Source organism: Herpailurus yagouaroundi, unplaced genomic scaffold (assembly GCF_014898765.1).
Source record: "Herpailurus yagouaroundi ecotype Mexico unplaced genomic scaffold, PumYag 159, whole genome shotgun sequence".
Lineage (NCBI taxonomy): Eukaryota > Metazoa > Chordata > Mammalia > Carnivora > Felidae > Herpailurus > Herpailurus yagouaroundi.
The window spans coordinates 855,860-874,556 of record NW_024412400.1 but is presented as its reverse complement, the minus strand read 5'-3'; the positions used below and the strand labels follow the sequence as shown (position 1 = coordinate 874,556).

Below are 18,697 nucleotides of genomic sequence, written 5' to 3'. Positions count from 1 at the left end.
TACACCAGACCCTCGGCAGCCGGCGGAATGCAAAGGAAAAGTAAATGAACTGTAAAGAAATAACACAGACCTTTCCGCATTCTGCCGCCTAAAACCGCCTCTCGATCCCCGAGCGTTCTCTCGGGGTCACCGCCGGGCCCGGTAAAAGCCGGGAAAGAAGGCGGGATAAGAGCGTGGTGGGCAGCGAGCCGGATGGGTAGCGACGGGGGAAGGGGAGACGAGAGCGCCCCCCCCCCCGGCAAGCGCCCCCCCCCCCCCAGCCGCGCCGTCCTGGCCCCCCCGCGGGAGGTCCGCTGAGCCAGCCGGTCCCCCGAGGGGCGGTCCCTGCGCGGCCAAGGTCAGGGCGCGGGGCCCCTGCTCGAGACCTGCCAGAGCAAGTGCCTCTAGGGGGCCGACTCCGCTCCCCTGCCCTCAGCGGCACCTCATGCTCCTGCCCCCGCCTCCCCCCGCCCCGACCCCCACCCCCGCAGCAGAGGCAGCCCGGGGGCCCGATCCCTCCCACGTGATTCAGGAGGGCCTTTTTCAAAGAAAACGGAAGCCACCTTTGGGAAGACGTCAATGGCAAACGGATAATCATTTTGTTTTTATGACGGGACCGGCAGGCACAGAAATCTCAAATTTTTCATGTGGGCTCAAGAGCTCTTCAAAGTAGAGAGGAAACCAATCTCTGAAGTTTTCTCTTATATATCCTATGGAATGCGTATTAAAATCCTGAATGCTAAAACTCCATTGGAATTTAGTTACAGGTGAATTTGACCAATTGGACACACTGTGAAGAACCTAAAGTAGGGGCGTCTGGGAGGCTCTGTAGGTGACTTGGGACTCCTGATTTTGACTCAGGTCATGATCTCACCGTTCACGAGTTGGTGAGGGTGTTGAGCCTGCTTGGGATTCTCTCTGTCCCTGTCTCTCTGCCCCTCCCCTGCTTCTGCTCGTGCTGTAAATACATAAACAAACAAACAAACAAAAAAAAAGATAAGAGTAAAATCACCACATAATAGTGTTAAAAGCCCACCATCTTTTGGCTGTTGGTCCTGTGTTTGAAATCAATTATTTTTTACCTCTTTTCTTCTTGGTTTTGTTATCTGTACATTATTGTCTTACAGATAGTGTGGTCTCCTTTTGGAGCCAATTTGACCCCACTCTCCTTTTGGCAAAACTTTTATTTGCATTTCCCTTGTGCACCCAACAAGTCTGTGTATTAACAACATGCTTCATTTTTGGCACAACAGCCTCATTAATTATGTCAGCAGAGAGCTGGCATCAGGACTCTTGGTAATTCCTGTCTCCTCTCTGCTGGCATTGTTGCTTCTGAACTACCAACCTACCATCAGCGGGCTTCATTCTCCCTTTGAGGTCCCACCCCACTCCCCACTCCTTTGCTCCAGCCCACCCAACTCCCAGTTCTACAAAGAACGGAACATGAGGGCTAGGAGAATGAACTCTACTCGTTTTAGTATTCTTTGGCTTAAAAGAGATTTTCTGGGCCTATATCTCAGGTCCTTCTGGACTCATTGACAAGTTTTTGATGATGATGATGATTTTAACAGTGGTTACCATTTATTAAGTGCTTTCCATGTATCCAGTGCTTTAAAGAAAAAAAAAAAAAGGTAGATTATGTCATTTAATTCCTAAAACAAACGCTAGAGGCAGCTATCAGTAACACCATTTAACAGAGGAGAAAACTGAGGCTCAGTGAGTTAAGGTCACAGGGCCAGGACCGGCAGGGCCAGGGTTGGACTTTGACATATCTGCTTTTGCTGTGCCGTGAAGCCGTCCCCTCTCTCACAACACACAACCACGTTGGCAAAAGGCTAGGGGCTCAAAGGTGTGAAATTTGGAAAATCACTTCAAAAGTTAAATGGCAGGTAATGGGGCCTAAAAAAGGGGTCAGGAAAGCCGTCTCTGAGAGTGTTGACGTGGCTAATGCAGCCCAGGACATGCCATTGTCAAAAACACAAAACACAAAACCCTGGTTATGTTTTATTTTTAGTTTCTGAAGTTCCCACAGAAGTCTGAGATGGTGGCCAGTAATTTCTCCTTGAAGCCTAACGCACCTTACCCAGTGACTAGGTAAGGAGGGCAGGGGTGGTTGTTTTCACAAATGTTACTCCTAATTGTAGTATTATACCATCATTCAGGCCATCATGTCCCCCTTCCAACTGTATCCGGCATCTTGGTGGATGTCCCAGGTAAAGCTCATCAAGGAATTGCTAGTTCGTTCCCGGAGAGGAACTGCAGTGGCCACCTTATTAAAACTCTGCGGTCGTGAGGAGTTCCTTGAATATGAGGGCTCAGCCATTACTCAAAAACATTTATAAAGGATCGACTTCATACTAGGCACTAAGCCGAGGCACTGCAGACAAATACATGTGGCCTCCATTCTAATTTTACTTGAAATTTTACTTAAATAAATCAGAACCGCTGACCAATGGGGTGGGTGGTAAGGTTGAGGGACAGTTCATATCGTGTTAGAAAAAGACGACGGCAGGAAGGAATCCAATGCATTCCCAAGAGAGAAGACCCTAATGATTGGCTTTGTCATCAGTTACCAAAGACAAAGAGGCCGTCTCAAGAATAGATAGGACGGATGCCTTGTCCCTACCACAGGGTGAGGCAAAGGGCTTATCATAAACTACATTATTTTTTAAAGTTACCAAAACTTGATATGCTTGGTATGAAAAATTCAGACTCTGTAGAAATATAATAACTTGGCGTTGACCTCTGCCCTACAATCTCTCTCTCTAGAGATAACTGTTGTGAAGAGTTTAGTGTTGAATCAAAGGACCTAGTGCTTCTTTCTTGAACATGACACACAAAAAAAAAAATTCCAAAGAACATGGCCCAAAGGAAAACAGACCACAAAATTTAAGGAGTCTCAGCTTGCTGGGTTATGAGATCCTTCTTTGGGGCGGCCCACTTACGCCTTGGCCTTGACTTCTGCTATCTGCGTTGGAAGAAAAGCCTAAGACAGGTAATATTTGCTTGTCACATGGAATCTAGGACTCAGTGGCGGTCGCCAGGCAAGTGACCGTTCCATCCTCTGGATAAGGCGTTAACAGGCTCTACTTAGGCGCCACACGTGTCCGTCCGGTTGCTGTCACAGTTAAGCCTCAGCCACCACTAACGTCTTTAGGTTAAATGAACTTACCACATCATTAGTATGCAGAGCCTTGGGGAACAGAACAGGCATGTGTTACGGAGGAGAAATGGGTTGGTGAATCAGTGCCTGGGCGGGGACATTGCAATAGGGGCTCTGGGCAGCTGATGCTCCGGAGGGAATTTGAAAGGGAAAGAAGGGGCCATGGCCCGAAGGGTGGGCTACGTTCAGGGCATATACTTTACACACTTCGTGATTTTTGTCTTGGGCAGACAGTAATCGTTATAGTATAAAGTTAGACTTGGGCTGATTTTGATTAATTTCTATCAGCACAGACTTGTCCAAGGGCTCTCCCTCTTTACGTCCTGCTCCAGAACCTTGGCCTTGGAGGAATTTAAACAGGCCTTGAAGGCTGAGTAAGGAGTAGCCACACTGCCGTCAGGTCCCCTAACATCCATGGTCCCGCGCATGGCCCATCTTAGAAGACTGCTTGGCCCGGCCTCCCTCGTCCAGTGTGGCCATGTGACCAGATTCTGCTCCGGGGTGATGAGTGGGAGTGGTGTGGGCAGTTTCTCCGTAGTGCCTTCTGTTCTAGGCCGGCTTCCCCGGAAGTAGATGCTGACAGCAAGAGTGCAGCACAAGCTGTTTACTTGAGAAGGTGAGTCTAGGAAGCATAAGGAGGGGAGTAGGGGAAGTGTGTGGGTCTGGATTTTCTCAGTAGGTGCCAAGTGCAAGTACACGTACGAGGATTTTGTTAAGGGAAACACGTGTGGGAGGGACAGCGGGGTGGGAGCCAGATGAGGCCAGAGGGCTGGCGGACCAGCCGGCAAACGTGAGTCTGGCCCGAAGTGAAGGAGAGGAGGAAGGCCTTGCGCTGCCTGCCAGGCTGAGGAGAGGTAGCACAGCCGGCATCAGGGGGCCCCGGTTCCCCTGGGAACGACCTGCGTTGGGGTCCTTGTGACGGTCAGCGACTGGAGCAGTCCGCGGGAAGAAGGCCTCGCGCGGGCACAGCCGGGGGCCTCGTGGCACGGCGGCCAGCCTTGGTGACTGTACCCTTGGGGTCGGAGGCCAGGCCTTGGCGCGTCCTCCCGCCACTGCGGGAAGTGAGGCGGGGAGGGAAGGGACGTTAAGAGCGTACCGTCGAGCATCCGTCCGGGGCCGCCGAGGCACCACCTGCTGGCATCCTCTGGGGACCGGGTCAGTCCCCACCCGAGGGGCGTGCAGCTGAGGGGCAACACGCCCCCACCTGTCGAAACCGCTGACGGGTTTGTCTTCGCTACAGGAGCCGCGCGAGAGACACCTTGAGAAAGTGGTTTTGAGGAAGCGCTTCCACTCGCTCCTGCGTGGAATCTTTCCAGCAGAGTTGCTGACAAACTGAACGTACGACCGACTGGGGTCATGCATCCTCTTTCTTCGTGCTCCTCACGTGCTCCGCCCCCCTCATTTCTGCTGGAGAATTGGAAAAGCGTGAAATGCCCCCCCAGAGTGAAGAACACAGCACAGGGGACTCTGGGTAATCCACCCCTGCCCGCTGTAAGGACACGCTACCCAGTCCCGGATCATAGCCTCTTCTCTTCTTTACAACTCCGCGAGGAGACCTACGGTCGGGAGGAAAACGACAAAAACAAAAAAACAAACTAGGAAGAAATACACCATAGCAATTACTGGCTGGAGGGTGGTGGAATTACGGATATTTTTCTTTTATTCCATAATTAAATGCGGTTCTAACCCTTTTACTTCGATGTTTGTAGTAAGACTATTTTTCTACTTTTCTGTGTGCTTAAGTACTTCCATAATAAAAATTATATTTTAATTTCAAAGCAGTTGTTCCTCTTAGCCTTCCCATTTTTGCTCCCTTAATATCCACTGCTTGCTTCCTGGTCTTGCTTTCACTGCCCCATCCTCCCTGCCATCAAGAACCGAAAGATACCATTGGTTCCAAATCCTTGGTGGTTCATTAGGGACACAGGTGATCTTGGGTAGATGGCAAGCTTCGGTCGTTCCCGGCTGGGCAGTTCCCTGAATCTAAGGGGTGATGATGGTGGGGGCTCACCTGAGGGGAAGCTGGCGGGTGAAATTTTGTCTGAGCTTCTATTCGGTCCTCTGAAGAAATGTCATTTTCTCCAGCAAAACCAACTAGCTAGTCATCCAATCTGTGTCCTCTTCTCCCCGGGAACGACAGCGGGACCATATTTCCCAGATCCCCTTGCAGTTCATAAGTATCCATGTGACGGCAGCCCGTGGAACAGGAATGGAAATGACGGCACCATTTCCAGAACTCAAGGTGTTAGGAGCTTGGGTCCCTAATCGCTACTTGGAGGGGAGCTGCCCGCACAGCAGGAACACCTATTCTGGACTTCACTTGGCAGAGGCAATTTTATTAAGCCATAGAAATATGGCAAGTTTATTAAGCCATAGAAATATGTGTTTGTTACAGCAGTGAGCCTACCACAACTAATACACTGTTAATGTCTCATATCTGCCAAGTTGGCTCTCGATCCACAGAGTCCAAGGTGAGTTTGACTGCAGAGAGCAGTGGAGCTCCGCTTTTTTAAAGACTTGCAACCTGGACTCGTTTGCAATCATAATACAATGGAGAGGCAGTGCCCTTGTTGTTCCCAATCTCATAACGTCCTCTAGATTGCAGTAACTGTCTCCAGTTGGAGCAGCTTTAGACAAGGAATCCTGGTCATGTGTCCCTAATTGACGACAGTGTGATGCATGAATCGCTCAACCCCTGCGAGCCTCGGAAGATATCCAGTTCATTTGAGAGACAGCCAATCACAACAATACTAATAGCTAACTGTGTGCTGAGTGAGAGAGGCTGAGCACTTTGAATAGATTAACTCATTCAATCTACATAGGGGCCAGGGATGCGCATTATAGCCTCACCATTTTGGGAACAGGGAGACACCGAGGCACAGAAAGATTAGAACATCGCCCAACGCCACAGCTAATAAATCAGTTTCAAACACAGGCAACCTAATTCCAGTGCCAGAAACGACATTCTCAGGATTCCAAAATGCTGGTTTTGTACCAGGATGAAATCTTCCTGGGATTGCAGTGCTCCTGATGCTGGCCTTGTGATCGGCCTGTACTTGGTCATTCCACCCACCCTACTCTTGACATCCAGACTCCTCCTTTTGATGGCTCCTGCTCTGGAAATGTACAGCCTTGCAAGGGATGACACGATCCCCCTCTTCCTTGATCTACTTAATCTGATTAGACACAAATTGTAATATGCCTTGATTCAGGGAACTTCCCTTTGCCAAATTAAGTCCCCTGAGATCTCTCACACACAGACCTTGATTTATGAACACCAGACTCTTTCAGTCCTCTGTGATTTTCTTTATTGAAACCATGCAATGCCTGCTCTCCAGCAAAAGAGAGCTGGTGATAAAATCTTGGTTTCCTATGAATTCAGAGAATTCAGGGAACATCAGAGATTATGTGTTTCAAACACAGAGTAAAACACTTTGACTCCACTCACCGGGATGACAATTAGAATATGACAACCAGACAAGCCCTGGGCTTTAATAGGACACTTGGTTTAGTACCAAAAATACTAATAAAATGATCTGTTACGATTATTTTCCGTAATCCAACATTTCTCTCACAAAATGCCTCATCTACTCTGAATTTCTCCAAGTGCCGTACACGGTGCATGAGGATAAAAATATTTGCCAGTTATTAAGCATCCATTGTGTTCCCAGCACCATGCCAAGCGGACATCATCTACTTACTGTATCATCCCCATTTTCGAGATAAGGAAACTGACATTCACACAGGTTACCTTACCTGTCCAAGGTGTGGTGGGCAGAATAATGCCCCCTGCAAAGATGTCCATGTCCTAACCCCCAGAGCCTGTGATGGTTACCCTGCAAGGCAAAAGGCACATGGGAGGCATGATTAAGTTAAGGACCTTGAGATGGGAAGATTATCTTGGATTATTGCAAGAGTCCTTATGAGGAAAAGAGTTAGGCAGAAGAGTCAGAAAAGGAAGTGCAACAAGGAAGCAGAGGTCAGGAAGATGTGGGGTCATGAGTCCAGGAGTATATAGACAGCCTCTAGAAGCTAGAAAGGAGGGGCACCTGGGTGGCTCAGTCGGTTGAGCTTCTGACTTCGGCTCAGGTCATGATCTTGGTTTGTGTGTTCAAGCCCTGTGTCGGGCTCTGTGTTGACAGCTCAGAACCTGGAGCCTGCTTTGGATTCTGTGTCTCCCCCTCTCTCTGTCCCTTCCCCATTCACACTCTATCTCTCTCAAAAATAAGTAAACGTTAAAAAAAAAAAAAAATAGAAGAAGAAGAAGCTAGAAAGGAAAGAAAATGGATTCTTCCCTAGAGCCTCCAGGAAGAACAAAACCCTGTCAACTGACTTTAGACATATGACCTCCAGAACTATTTGTGTTGCTTTATTCTACTAAGTTTGTAGTGATTTGTTACGGCAGCAATAGGAAACTGCTAAGCAATGTCACGTGGATGTTGAGTGGTAAAGGCAGGATTCGAACACTGTTCCCTATGATGGCGGAGACCATGCTCTTTATCTGTAAGTTAAAAGGCCTTGGAACTTAAGTCTATGGTGTTTAAAATCTGGGGTTTATGTTACAGAAAATATTATATTAAGAAACAGAATATGCAACCCTGAAGATTTTTTAAACATAAAATAAGAGGGTCGAAAAATACAATAGACCTAAAGAACAAACAGAGGGCATAGAACTCGGGTCATTTTTATATGGTAAACTGGTTCAATGATGAAGGTAGTGTCACAAAGCCGTGGGATCAGGATGGATTGTTTCGGTGTGACAAGAAACAGGAGTTAAAAAAGGAGGAGTGTAATAAAGGAAGGCTACAGCCTGTCCTCATACCCTGACAGGGAAGACTCCAGATTGATTAAAGTTTTAAATGTAAAAGGGAAGATGGTAAAGCTAATAGAGGAACATGTATGAGAAAGAGCTTCAGAGCCAAAGATGAGCAACCAGAAGGCCAATAAAGAACAATGGATCTAATTATATTAGGTAAAATGATTTCTGTTTGGTAAACAGATATGAACAGGTATCGGCCTGGAAAAATATAGTCACCATGATCTAAAAAGGTAAAGAGTTTTTATACTTTACAAAGAGCTCCTGCAAATTAGTAAGAAAAGCACAAGAAACCATAGAGAGTGCGGAAAGGATATGTGTGGCCAATTCACAGGCGAGATCCTCCAACTCGTATTAATGGAGTCAGGTGAATGCAACTAGAACAGTGGACACAACATACTACATCCATCAGAACAGAGGATAAATAGAAAGGCAATTAACAATGAGGGCCGATGGTGTTGTGAGGAGATGGGAAATTCTGTTCACTGCCGGTGTTAGGGTGTACTGAGATGGTCATTCAGGGAACCTATCTGGCTTATGCCCTAGGACCGATGGCTCCTCTCCTAGATAATATCCTAAGGACCTGCTCAGATAGGACTGCCGGGGGCATTTATAAGGATACTCACACCTGTGTTATCCGGTAGGAAAGAGTTGGAGGCAACCCAGGGGCGGGTCCTTGGACACACTGGATCACGTGACGTTATCCACAGGGCACACTCTTAAAACACAGTGTTGAGTGAAGAAAAGAAAGAAACCGCAAGTTTCAGTACCATATATACAAATTAAAACACAACAACACTATATTCTACAAAGAAGCATAACTTATCCAAGGGCTGTCATCCAACACGTTGAAGTGGATGCCTAGGGGAAGAAGGGAATAGAAGGAGAGATCAGTGATAAAAAGGAAGATAAATCAATAGGACAGGAGCAATGATTCCTTCAGAGCAATGATGCTCATATGTTGTAACTTCAGTTCTTTCTACACCTAAAATAATAAAAATAATAGTTCCAAGCAGGGGAGGGGTTCTCACTAAGCCATGCCATACTACAGAAGCAGGTCCCCCGGGGAAGTCACTTTTCCCTGTCATGTTGGTTAGAAAATGTGAAGTGTTGACAGGTACCTAATGTCACCTGATTCTGTAAAACACTCTGAGACTTAAGAAGCACAGAAACAGAATAACCTGCATCTTAAAGAGGCCTCTTAAAGTAAATCCACTTAAAATGGGAACCAAATGTCATTTCAAGTAGTGAAAAAAAAATCAGAACAGCATCTTTTTAAGCTTCCAAAGTGAAACAAAACATTTCAGAGATGTTTTGTCTCCTGCCTTACACAACTGTACTATTAATGCAGTGCTGGTCTGCTGTATCGCCCGGAGCTGGCGGCCATGTGACAACTCTTTGTTAGATGAGCAAACGACAAATGATGACCGGCTCTTAGGACACAGGTGGAATCGAGTGTTACTTTTTTCTCCAGAGCTTGCCATCATTCTCTTCCTCAACTTTTAACTAGTTTAACTCTGCAAGATGTTTTGGTTTTGCTGGGTTTGCATGTGACTTTAGCGATCTGTCACCTCACGTTTATCAACCTTGTGATAGATAGGCACAGCCACTGTGATTGCTCTTCGCAGTTGATCGGCATTATATCTGTAGGGCCGGCGTAGACAGGGGCATTTCCACGGGAACCGATTACACAAGTGATGGTTGAGAAGTGACTTTTTGATCCTGACGTCCACTTCTGCTCACCATGCAACCCTGTTTCTCTGAGAACTCAAATAAAGAATGCTCAACTGGGTGTTGTATGGAAACCAATTTGACAATAAATTTCATATTAAAAAAAAAGAATGCTCAGTTTACAGAGATACTCTTTCCTATCTCCACTTTGCAGGTTCTCGGTGGTTGAATGCCCACCCAAAGTCTCATGGCTGAAAAGTGGCAAACCACAGAAAGCGCCACGGGAGGGAGCCTCGTCCCTCATATGACCCCCAAGCAGCCCTATTAGGGGGTCTCTGTCATTGGTCCCACTTTACAGATGTGGTGCCATTGAGGCTCAGAGAGATTAACTGCCCATCAGGAATCTTAATAAGTGGAACGCAGTTTGAACCCAGGCCAATTTTGGATTTTCATTCCTGGCTACTGCTTCTCTGCCTCCTCTGGTTTCTCAACTCTTAATTTTCCCCCCAGTGTTTGTGTTGTGATAAGATACACATAACATGAATTTATCGTCTTAGTGATTTCAAAGTGCACAGTCCCGTAGTATTAAACTGCTATGTAATCACCACCACCATCCATCTCCGTAACTTTTTTCACTTTATGAAGTCAAAGCTCTGTACCTGTTAAGCTGTAACTTCCCATTCCCCTCCCTACCAGCCCCCAGCAACTCCCTTTCTACTTTCTGTCTTTAGGATTCTAACTGCTCTAAGCCCTTCATAAAGTGGAATCTTGCGATATCCGTCTTCTTCTAACTGGCTTATTTCACTCGGCATAACGTCCTCAAGGTTCATCCATGTTGTAGCATATTCCAGAATTTCCTTTCTCTTTAAGGCTGAATGATATTCCATTGTCCGTATACACCACATTTTGCTTCTTTGTTCATCCATCAATAGACGTTGGGGTTGTTTCTACCTTTCGGCTCTCGTGAATAATGCTGCTATGACCATGGGTGTACAAATACCTCTTCGAGACCCTGCTTTCATTTTGGGGGGATACATGCCCACAAGTGGGATCGCTGGGTCGTATGGTAATTCTAGCTCTAATTTTTTGAGGAACCTCCACACTTTTCCACAGCAGCCAGGCCACTTCACATTTCCACGAATAGCACACAAGGATTCCCTTTTCTCCACATCCTTGCCAACATCTGTTACTTTCCAATATCTTGATAGTAGCCATCCGCATGGTCTGAGGGGGTATCTCATTACAGTTTGGATTTGCATCTCCCTAATGACCAGAGACATTGAGCATCTTCTCACGTGCTTATTGGCCATTCGTATACCTTCTTTGGAGACATGTCTGTTCAAGTCCTTTGCCTATCTTTGATTGATTTATTTGGTTTTTATTGTTGTTGTTAAGTTTTAGGAATTCTGTACATACTCTGGAGATTTACTCCCTTATTGGATATGTCAGTGGCAGATATCTCCTCCCATTCTGCGCATTGCCTTCTGCTTTGTGATCATGTCTCTTGGTGCACAGTTTTAAAAGTTTCACGAAGTCCAGTTGGTCTCCGATTTTTAAGTCTTGTTTCCAATCTCATTCCTACCCTCTTCGCGCCATTTCCTTTGCAACTGTTTGGCAAGTTTGTCTGAAGAAACAGCGTGGTTGATCCTCATCTCTCTGATGGCAGATCCCAGCTTGTTTTCACAAAGCCGCACAGGGTGAGCGCTGTTATTACTAAGTCTTTATGGACATCATGCTGCACATGTGTCACAGCCTGAGTCCTCCCCACTCCAAAAGCAGACTCTGAAATGAGGACTTGGGTGCAGGTGATTTCTCTGGGAGGCGATTCCGGAAAGTAGGAGTGAGGGAGGTGGGACAGGGAGAAAGGAACATCGTCATGCTGAGGACGTCACTATGAGCAACTGGGGTTAAAAACCCCAATAGACATTCTTGGGATCTTAGAGGACGCTTCTCAGAATTGTCCCCTGCAGGTCTCCAGGTATCCATTAGTTCCTATCCTCCAAGGACTGACACTCTCTTGCATGTCTGGGCTGTGCATGGTGGGTGCTGAGGTGACCCCCAGATTTCCCTGCAGAGAGGAAGACTTACTCCCCCGGTGCTGGTAGTGTTGCCCAAGAATGTCTGTCCACTATCAGCCATCCTGGGGATGTCTCAGGGGAGGAAAACTGCCTCATCCAAGGACCCACTTCCTTCCAGGGGACAGTCTGTCAATGCTGAGAGATAGAGGTCTAACCCACCCCCTTAAGCTGGGCAATTCTGCAGGGCCATCCCAGCTCCAGGGCGTGCTGAAGGGTCAGCTCAGGGTCTCCTTGGGACAGCGTCATGCCGGACTTCTTCCTCCGCCCACACCTGCGTCCACACCCCCCCTTCCTCGGGGGTTGATGCCCAGAGCCCTCCCCCGTGAGCCAGACCTGGCACAACATGTTTTCATGCTACATGTGGGCCTTCCCCTTGGGGCAAGGGAAGCCCCAGAGAGGGAAGCAGAGAGCACACAGTTTGTGGAGGGATGCCGCAGGCCAAAGCAGCGAGGGGACTCATGGCTCAGCAGGGCTGTAACTGCACGAGGCTTCAGGGGGCAGGAGGCAGAGCTGATCCCCAAACTGTCGGAGAAACCTGGGTCTTGCCCTCCTGGAGCTTAATGATAGAAATAACTCATTGCCATTATTTTTGAGCACCTCAATATGCCCAGGTAAAATGATGCATTTCGCACCTGAAGGCAAAGTGGAAAGTTCTGACATCAAAGGCAGTCATGATAACAGACAAAGGCTAAGGACACGTTGGCCACTGAGCCAAAAGCAAAAGTCCCGTTCCTTTCATAAGCTCAGCAGCTGACTTCCTGTCTCGTGCCTTTGGCCCCCCCGCAGTGATGCTGGTGAGAGCTGGAGTCAGCGACATCCCACTGCTGCCTTCCAAACACTGCACGGAGAGTGTCTGTCACCAAGGAGGGCCTGCGGTCAGCTCTTTTCCACCCAAGTCGCTGGGAGGAGCTGAGGCCCTCGTGGGGGAGCTGAGGCAGGAGCACGGAAGAAGGGCGGAGAACGGCACTACTGATCTCATTGTGGGCTTACCTGGTCCTCTGCCTGGGCACAATGCTCTACGCTTTGCTTAGTTTTAATCCCCGTTTCAGATCTCCCACAATTCCTTGAAAGGAACTCTCCAGAAGGGAAGACAGCAGGGTTGAAACTCTAATAGGGGATATAGGGATTTTCTTTCATTTACCTAAGAACAAAATACAAGGAAAGATTATAATAGTGAAGAAAGTGATTGCAGCAGAGATGGTGGAAACACTGGCTGGACCAGAAAGATGCTGAAGGACCTTCAGAGTTATTGAATTGCTCTCAAGGCATTTCCTTAATCCCTCGACTGGGGGCTGGTGGCCACTTCCTAAGGAATATTTATGAAGTCTGGGGGGTCTGAGAGTCCGGAGATGTTCCAGATGACATCCGGGGAAAGAGAGAGTCCTCAACAAGACCACAAAGGTAACAATTGTGGAAGGGATGCGCAGTATCTTGCAGCACCTCTAGTCCTCTTCTTTTGTCAAGAGCCAAGCAGAGGAGCATGTGCAGCCTCTTTCTTCCCTTCCAAATGGAAATGAAGGTAACAGTGTTCATGAGAAGGAACTTTGGCAGGCCCCTGAGTAGCTGACTGGGCAAGAGTGAGGCTCGGAGTTCCCCACGGCAAAGTGAGAGGTGGCGGAAGCTTCTGGCAAAGCAGGCATTGTGGTTTGACAAAATCAGGTACCCGTGGCTAAAGGGAAGCGTTGTTGGGACTTCTCCAGATCATCCGGAAGAAAAAGGCAAAATTATGTGGCTGTCCCGTCACTGCCACTACTTTTAACCCATTCTCCAATTTACCCAACTGGGAGAGGCTTGGACTGGATTAGTCAGGCAATATCGTCACTGCCAGATTCTTCTTCACTGAAGGAAATTAACCTGCCGTGAATTCCTGTGACGCTGTGAGTTTCTGGAGGGCAAGGACTGTGTCCTGTTCTCTTGTGCCTGTGCTGTGCTTAGCATATAACATATGCTCGGGGTCCATTGGCTGAATGGGTAAAGGGACCCGGAGGTTGCTGATGTGAATACCCAACCTTCATGATTCTCCCTCTTGCCCATCTGTCCTTGTTCCTACTCCCCACCCACAAATGACTCAGAGGCTTGTTTCTTAAGACCATATTAGCTACTATTGGCATCTGCTTTTGGCCTGGACTTTCCAGATAATCATATTCGAGAGATCTCCAAAATGAGAGGTTAGTGGGAAATAAAGATCAGAAATGAATGGCACTTATATTCCAATAGCAGAAATCCTAAGCAATGAGAATAGAAACGCAGGAGGCAAGGCAGAGGGAGTATGGAGCAGAGGGGGATCCAGTAACACTGGTTTTGTAAAATTTAATAAAACGCATAATTGACCCTCATTAGATTTATTCACATTACAAAGAGAAAGCTGTTTGCTAATGAGAAAAGCTTTATTCCCCAAATTTCAAATCACGAATTCATTTTCCCTCTTCCTTGCTGGTTTGGCACATTTTTAAATGGCTTGGTTAAAACAATTATTAATCCTAAATTAAATATCCATGACAATTAATCCCCCAAGAGCCAAGGAAAGTTGCTACTGTTTCCTATCTCATTTTCTCTGTGACCAAGTTGTTACTTGCTCTCTCTAAGGCTACTTGTGAGCTTTATGAAAGCAGAAGAAATATACTCTAGGTTAAAGGGGAGAAAATAAATAAAAATAAAATAGGGACGGTGAAAATGTTTGTTAATTAGGCCACGGGCCGGCATTTTTAGCTTTGTCTTACGGTGCACTTCTTATTAAGGATTATAGTTAACATTGAAAGGGCAAAACGTTTATTATTAGCTGTGTACCTCATCTGTAAAATACGGATAATAATTGTACCTCACAAATTGCTGCGAGGCTTAAATGAGTTAACCTATGTAAATTGCTTAGAACAGCGCAGAGCACTCCACAACGCCTGGCCTATGTCAGCTGTTACCATTATGTCCCCGTTTTGTTCTTTCCAGGCATTTCGGCTGTTTATTTTGGCATTATATCAAATATCTTAAAAAAATATCTCTTCGGCATATCATTTGCAGAGACTCTGAGAAACTCATTTTCTCTTAAAAAAACATGTATTTTCTTCTGTTTGAAATAAAAGTAATTATAGATCTTCCTGTGCTTACCCTGGGGTTGCATCCCAATACACCGATCATGAGTTGAAAATATCATTAGGTCGAAAACGCATTTAATGCCCCAAACCTACCGAACGTCATAGCTTAGCCTAGCTCACCTTAAACGTGCTGAAAACAAGTACATCAGCTAGGGTTGCACAAAATCATCTAACACAAAGCCTGTTTTATAACAAAGCGTTGAATATCTCATGTGATTTACTGAGTCTACACTGAGAGTGACAAACAGAATAGTGAGAATTGTTGAGCCTCCCGACCGCGTGGCCGACCCCGCGCTGTGCTCGCGGCCGCCGTCCAGCATCCTGAGGGAGGATCGCGCAGATCGCTCGCCCGTGGAAAGACCCAAATTCAAACTTCAAAGTACAGTTTCTTCCGAATGCACACCACTTTCACACCATCGCGAAGTTGGAAAATCATAAGTTGAACCGTCACAAATCGGAGACAGTGCACATCCTTGTTATACGCAATTTTCCGGGCCAGAAAAACTGGACCGCGTTTTAAATGGTTTAACTATCTAGCTCATAAGCCAGTCCTTTCGTTGTACGTTTTCCTGTTTCAAAGTTTCAGCAACATTAGCTGCTGAATTCAGCTGTGGCGGCTGACTAGACTTGCCCCTGGTGCTACGAGCAACGACAGAGGGAGGCAGCTGCGCGCAGCGGGTCTCGGTCACGTATTTCTGCCCAGGTCCTGCCCTCCTCGGGAGGAATGGGGCCAATCGTTCTTTGTTGGTTGTAACAAATCTGAACACAGACAGATTGGAGGGAGGGTATTTTATTTTCATTTGGGGACATCTATCTTTTTCCCTCAGAGGGAAGCTCAATTTGCATTTTGCCAGTCACGCGCAGATGCCGCGTCTACAAGCCTGAGTCAAGGGAGAGCACACTCCCCAGGGTGCCTTTAAGCACCCCTTACTGAGTGCCCCTCTAATCAGGTGCCCTCTTGGGCCACACTTTGATTTAGTCCCAGGTGACCCCCAGACCAAGCCCTACCTCATTCACACACACTCTTTTCCAATTCTCCTTCTCACTGTCTTACTCTTTTTGCACAAACTTCAAGTTATTTCAACGTAGGACCAGTGCAGCCTGTGGGAGCAAGAGGCTCAGAGGGCCAGCACGTAGGAGGTGAGGGTTTCCCGAAGTAGCTTTCATTCTGAGCTGGAGATGAGCTGCTCTTTGGGTTCCGGTGCAAATCCACGCACTTATCTGCCAGTTTCTCGAAGGTAAACTAGACCATCTCCCCGCGGGTAGTCACCCTGATAGGGAAATGGGCGATTTGTACCCGTCTCATGTCCTCACGGCCACTTTGCCAGGTAGGTACCGGTGCAGCTCGGAGACACCCAAGTAGAGTGGTTTAGCCACAGTAAGGGTTTTATTTCCCTCATGTGGCACAAAGTCCAGACAATTAGTAGCCCAAGGCTGGTACAGCTGCTTGAGGAGTTAGCGGTCAGGAACGCGAGACCCTGCTCCAGCAGCCCGAGCACGCGTCTCCTGTCCTCACTGTCGCAGGACGGCTGCCCCTCCTTCAAGAACAGCCTCTGTGGCCCCAGGCGAAGGAAAGGGAAGGGCACAGAGTAAAAGGCATGTGCCAGCTGAGTCTGTCCCTATTTGTAAGGAAAGCAATAACTCTTCTCGAAGCCACGTCAGCAGGCTTCTGGCCACCTCTCACTGACAGGAGCCGGCCGTATGGTCACCACTGGGCGAAGGCAGCCTGGGCAGGGAGCACTTCATCTGGGACAACACCTCTCCGAAAAAGGTACGGATGGACAGGGAATGGAACTGGCGGTGGAGCAGAGTCTGCTCAGGACTAGTATTCCTGTTTCGCTGATGAGGAAACAGCTTTGGAGAAGCATCAGGACCTGCTCGAGGCCACGCACCTGGTCAGACCGCCGTCTGGGCACAGGCACGTATGAAGTGTTGCGGAGGGCAGGAGCGGGAAGGAACCAGGTCGCTGTTCCTCCCCCACCGTGGCACAGACACAGCTGGAATTCAGATGTAAGGAATGGTTGATTTTTGTGTGTTCCTGGGCAATCTCTTTCATTTATTTGCCAGGGGCGTGGCTATAGTTTGTGCTTCCCCTGTTGTACTGATGGGAAAAACCTCAGGTGTCTTAATCCGACGATTTACTTGGTCAGTGGTGGAACTGGGAACCGTGCCAGGTTCCTGATCGGTTGAAGGGAGATGAGCGTCGCGCCCTGTTGGATGCGCCGATGTGCTGCCCTGCTCTATGAAAGAAAGCCCGGAAAAATCGAAGGGGTCGAATGCCTCTGGGATCAATAACAGCATCTCCATCATGTACTTTGACGAGGTTAACTCCGGAATTTAACGTTTCTTGCAGGGTTGCTGGACGTGGGTCTGTGACCATTCAGAAAGCTGGGAGGTGTTCTAGCAGATGGGCAGGAGGGTTCCTTGGTTCCTTCTTCGGGGCTGTGTAGAACATACCGGTTGGAAGGAGGTTGCTGCCAGCCTTGCGAGCCGTCTCTACCTACCAGTTCATTTCAGTGTCTCCTTCGATTCATATAGTACTATATACACATGAAGAGCGTTGGATTCTAGTTCAGGTCAGAAGAATCCCAACATCCAAATGCAAATCTCCGTAGGTTATTGGTGCATAAAGGTGGACCCTTGGCTCAAAATACCGTGCGGCTCTAACTTAGCCACTCCCACCGCGTGCCTCGGTCCCTGGATGTCTCAGCCACTTCTAGGCCTCCACCTCCAGGCCTTTGCTGGGTGAGGCCGTCCACTGGGCGTGACCTTTCTCCTTACCTCGACCTCCGTCAGAGGAGCCCCTCTGCACCCTTCCAGTCCCAGGTTAGCCATCCCTCGTCCTGTAGGGCAGGATTAGGACTCCTTCTGAAGGACTTCCCTAGTCCAAAGTCCGAACGAGCCAGATTGTATGGTTAGCAGATAACTGGGGTGATCATGCCATTCACTTAAACTGGAACTCTCAAGAAGCAGTGGCAATGCTGTTAGTAATTGCACAAGAATGACCAGCATAGACGAGGACATGTGCTCAACCCCACTGATGTCAGAGATGTTAAAATATGAACATGAAAAAGGATACATCTTCTAATCAGTGAAATATGGCATTTAACGTTTCGGATCGTTCGGACAAGCAAAGATCGGGTCTTCTATGGCCTTTGTGCGTTTTCTGTTGTTATTGGCTGTTTGTTTTGTTTTATTCTTTTATCCTTTTTAAAAAATGTTTTTATTTATTTTTGACAGAGACGGAGCACACAAGAGTGCAAGCAGGGGAGTAGCAGAGAAAGAGGAGGACACAGGATCTGAAGCAGGCTGTCAGCAGAGAGCCTGATGAGGGCTCAAACTCACTAACCCCGTGAGATCATGACCCGAGTGGAAGTCAGACACTGAACTAACTGAGCCACCCAGGCGCCCCTGTTTGTTTTTTCCCTTAAGTGACAGAACCTCACATCTCATATGGTGAATTCTTGGGGCAGAATTTGATCAGTGTATCTGGAAGATTCTTGGTTGGCACTGTGTGTCAAAGGCCTTAAAATCATTCATACCCTTTGACTCCACATTTCTATCTCTGGGAATCTATCTTATTGAAATATTCAAAGTCTTCCAAAAAATTTTGCTTATGTTTATCATAGCATTAGTGAAAAACAGGAAATAATTTAAATATTCAACCTATAAAGTAGGTTAAATAAATTATGGTACAAATTGATAGGATTTGCAGATAGACTACAAAGGGCCATTAAAAAATTATTTTGTAGGGGCGCCTGGGTGGCGCAGTCGGTTAAGCATCCGACTTCAGCCAGGTCACGATCTCGCGGTCCGTGAGTTCGAGCCCCGCGTCAGGCTCTGGGCTGATGGCTCAGAGCCTGGAGCCTGTTTCCGATTCTGTGTCTCCCTCTCTCTCTGC

General features: G+C 47.5%; 2 long non-coding RNA genes across 3 annotated transcripts in view; one reads left to right on the top strand and one right to left on the bottom strand.

The window, feature by feature from the left end:
- Positions 1-218, bottom strand: part of LOC121033409 (uncharacterized) — a 1,118-nt gene extending 900 nt beyond the window's left edge. The window contains exon 1 of the long non-coding RNA XR_005791876.1: positions 71-218. This is a non-coding gene — a long non-coding RNA (uncharacterized LOC121033409). The remainder of the gene's footprint in view (positions 1-70) is intronic.
- The window catches only part of LOC121033408 (uncharacterized), a 6,857-nt gene extending 1,937 nt beyond the window's left edge, over positions 1-4,920 (top strand). The window contains exons 1-3 of one of the 2 annotated variants that reach the window (XR_005791874.1): positions 3-40; positions 1,994-2,073; positions 2,749-4,920. This is a non-coding gene — a long non-coding RNA (uncharacterized LOC121033408). Of the gene's footprint in view, positions 1-2; positions 41-1,993; positions 2,074-2,748 lie in introns of those variants that run through there. The other variant, XR_005791875.1, reaches the window with a different exon arrangement.
- Positions 4,921-18,697: the final 13,777 nt, after the last annotated feature.